Source organism: Aptenodytes forsteri, unplaced genomic scaffold (genome assembly GCF_000699145.1).
Source record: "Aptenodytes forsteri isolate BGI_AS27 unplaced genomic scaffold, ASM69914v1 Scaffold84, whole genome shotgun sequence".
Lineage (NCBI taxonomy): Eukaryota > Metazoa > Chordata > Aves > Sphenisciformes > Spheniscidae > Aptenodytes > Aptenodytes forsteri.
In genome coordinates, this window is record NW_008795492.1 from 237,743 (window position 1) to 241,847 (window position 4,105).

Consider the following 4,105-nt stretch of genomic DNA (forward strand, 5'->3'; position numbering starts at 1 on the left):
ATGTCATATGAGTCATTACATCTGTGCCACGTACCACATGTAGCCTAGAGTATTTGTTCAAGTTAACTTGGTTCCTTTCAGTGGCAATCTGTTTAGTCTGTTTTTCAAAGGAATGTATGTGTTTGCACAAGCAGGTCCCTAATACTCCACAATCTTGACCAACTGCCACCAAATTTAAGAGACAAGCAAATGTCTCAAAAATAGGTAAGTTCTTGTAACTTTTCTGAAAGCCAGCAGTTATGTAAGAAAGAGAGCACTAAATCAGTGCTCTACGGAGAGAAAGACAGGCCTTCTGTACTTGCATGAAGTATATCTTTTATATACCATGTAACTATAACACACAGGTAGTGGCTGGTTTTCCAGCCAGCACATCTACAGCGCACTGGCTGGTCAGTCAGCATGTGCAGGCTCTGAAACTGACACTGCAATCGTCACTGTCACTAGGGACAGTGCCATACGGTTCACTAGTGTCCCTTCTCAGAAAAATTCCTTGAAAGCAGGTAATAGAGAAAGCTTCCAGCTAAAGAGCTGCGAGAAGAAAAAAGCCTTTGTAAACCCTGTGCTCGGGACCAGACAATATTCCCACCTGCAAATGTGCTGACCTTGATTTCATCTACCTGACATGTTGCAACCTTGTCTCCTGACTTACCTCTCTTCAGACCATATTGCTAAATGAGAGCTCCAAAATACACTTATTGTCCTCTCTTGGAGTCCTTTGAAATCATCAGAACAACAGATTTTACTTCATAACTACACCAACTCCAAAGAAAATAAGACTCTGATATTAACTGGGGACTGGGTGCCCTAGAACAAAGAGTCATCACGTTCAATCCAGTGCTGGAGTCAGCGTCATGCTTGGTTCAGACCTTTGAATAAAAAATGATCCCTCAGCTAAAGCAACAATAGTTTTTTCCTGCTGAAATAAAACAAAAGGATTTACAAATTATTTGGGATGCCATTGCAACAATGTTAGTTAGTCCAGATCATTTAAGACACCGTTAATCAGCCAGTACTGGTCAAGATAGGCATAAAAAAATCAGACCTCCCACAAACTGACCAAGGAAAGTTTTAACACCAAAGATCATCACGCAAAGAAGTAAGATCTATGTTCAGGAACTCTCCCTCACTGTCTTCTACTCCTTGATGCCAGCTTGCTTCTTTGCTGGACCTCCTATGGAGGAAGAGAAAGAGGCAGCATCCAGGATCAGCTGGCAATAGAGAGACTGCAAGAGAAGGAAGCCACAATCCATGTTACATCTAGGACGGTGGCATTTTTTTCAAATACACAAGCCACCACACAATTTAACCAGCTCAGTATATTTCAACAGACATGCAGGCTTCTCAAAACATCACGTTTATATGCACACAGTTATCTAAGAAACCCTTCAGGGAAGCTGGATAGGCATTCTGGATATGCGCGTTATTAACATCATTACATGGGCAAATTTCCATTCAGACAACACCTCTGGTTTATTCACACTGTTTCTGTCATTCCACCTAGAAATATGATTCCCTATTTTTCACTTACAGGTTCTCCGCTACCAAAAAAGTGCCCCTCCCAGTACTGAACTGGAATTTTCCATTTCTTTATGCACCAGCACATCCCTGACTCTTCCCACCATACATCTGTGTTTGAAAATTTACCACTTAATAATATTTCAGATTCACATTTGAAATAATTTTGTAGAAATGCAAAACCTTCATAGCAAAAAGCCAGCCTCTTCAGTCAACTGCAGGCTGGGGCTGTTACTGCCAACCGCAAGTATGTGATAACAGATTAGTATCAGTGTTTTCTGTGACCAGGCACTCAGCTCTTCCCAAAAATACATGCACAAATATGTTGTTTTAAAGAAATGGGATTTGTCAGTTCCGATTTTGCTTTCCCCGCTCATGTGTCCTGGGTGGCCTGATACAGCAGGCTCACGTAAAGCCAGCCTGATAGCTCTCCATGAAATGGAACAACTGCAATTTTCAATCAGAACAGAGCTGATGATGAAGGATGCCCAAGATGTGAGAGAACATGTGATAACACCCAGAAGGTGGGAGACTTGGGTCCAAACCCTCCTTCCTCGCCCCCCTGAGAGGACTGGGAACCACCCTTCCCTTCTTGACAGCCTGAGTACGAAGTACGTGCTAGCTTGTTCTTTCTCTTCCGAGAAAGTTATCCCACTTTCCAGAAAAGAAATTAAGATTCCCTGGGCTAAGGAGAGAAACAGCCTGAAGGACCTGGTCTCTGGTCCCTCATCTAACACTGCTTACGCAATTATACACGAAATCTCTTTGTGAATCCAGCTGTCATTACTCAAGGAAAACGTCGTATTACAGAGATTACATTTTTTCTTATTCATTTCAGGATAAAGAATGGCTACAGTTCCTTTTATTGGAGTATCAGAATGACAGGTCTATAAATAGGAAGCAGTGTATCCCAGCACAATTTATAATACTCATGCAACTTGAAGGTATCTTCTAAATTAGAATGAAGCTTTCACTGAAGGCATGCAGACGCAATTCTACGTCTACAGTATATATATATGGTGGTGTTCATTTCTACATTTGTCATACACATATATATGACACCACAAGAGTTACAGAAAGGAATTAAACACTAGGAGATAGCAAACGTGGTCAGCGGAGTTTCAAATTTCCTTTTGGCAGAATTGTTTTATTTTAAAAGGGACCTTCCTTTAAGGTGCAAATCAATATTAATGCAAGTTATTAGTATGAATCATTAAACTTTAGAACAGCTTGCAGGAGGGCAAGAGATATAAATCTTCTCATTTCTCCTGCAATGTGACCAACGCTAGGACCAATTAAACCGCTCATTAGCTGCCCGTAATGTCATCAATTTCGAACCGATGAAGAAAAATATTGTGGTTAAAGAACTGTAAAAATCAGTAATGAAGCAACTGAATCCTACCTCTAAGTTTGAGCTTAGAAGGGCATTTGGGTACTAGAGCTATCTTTTTTTATTACCAAAGACTTTAATATGCCTGTAAGGAGAATTGCAAATCTGCATGTCATCTGACACACAGAGACTTTTAGCCAGGCTTGCAAGAAATGCTCTGGCATTTCATTGATACCTAAATTTGTCAGTAATCATGGACCCCCAAAGTGCCAACACTGAAACTTGAAATATTCTTCATATATAATTATGCAGTGCAGGAAAGGCCAGGAACTCCTGCCACATCAGTGCCTTAAAGTATACATAATGAACCAGCAAAGTGGGAAAAGTGCCCATCTCCTGAATCACTACCATAATTTTCTCTGGCACCTGGACTTTCTTCTGTAGGGGGGTCTCTCAGTCCAGCCCTAGCAGCGATCCTCTAGCTCAGGGTGGCCCATGGCATAGAGTAAAATCAAAGTTGCAAAAAAAGCTGAAGCACCTCCCAAAGAGTTATGATAATTACAATTTTAACCCAGTTATTTGCTCAATTTTCTCCTTGCTTTGCTCATCTGCAAGCAGCTTTGCAGAGTCATCTTCTGGTAGGGAACCCAAAGAGGGTTCTTCTGCACCAGGACCTCTCTTTGGAGGTGATGTCACTGAAGCACATCTCCAGGATTTAAGAGTTATGCATTAAGCACGAACCTTTCTTTAACACCTCAACATTTATGGAGTGAAGTGCTAGGCCTGCTCTGCCAGGTGCAGGGATTAAGCTGCTCGCTGCTGTGTGATAACTCTCACAGGGGCAGCCCCGGACCACGGCAGGTCACGGTGCCAAGCCCCATCCTTCCACGCAGGCAGCACTCCACCTCGCAGAGGCTCAGTCGCCGGCCCTGCACGCCCCAACGCTCCCCGCTGATGACGGCTTCTTCATTTCTGGCAACTTGCGACCCTACTTTCTCCTGACACAGCAGCCTGGCAGCAGGGGGGGAGCGCAGGGAAATGGGACCTGAAGAGGGAGGCCACGGCCAACCGCCCAAACCCGCATGTAACGCGGGGATGAAGCAAACCCACCCCGGAGCAGGAGGGACCGGGCGCCTCGTCCCCCGGCGCGGCAGGGCTCTGCTACAGTCCCTGCAGAGCCGATGCTCGGGCAGGGGCTGCCGGCTGCATTTTTTGGCGTGTGACCTGCGCCCTTCCAGGTCCCGGACGGGGGGGGCAGAG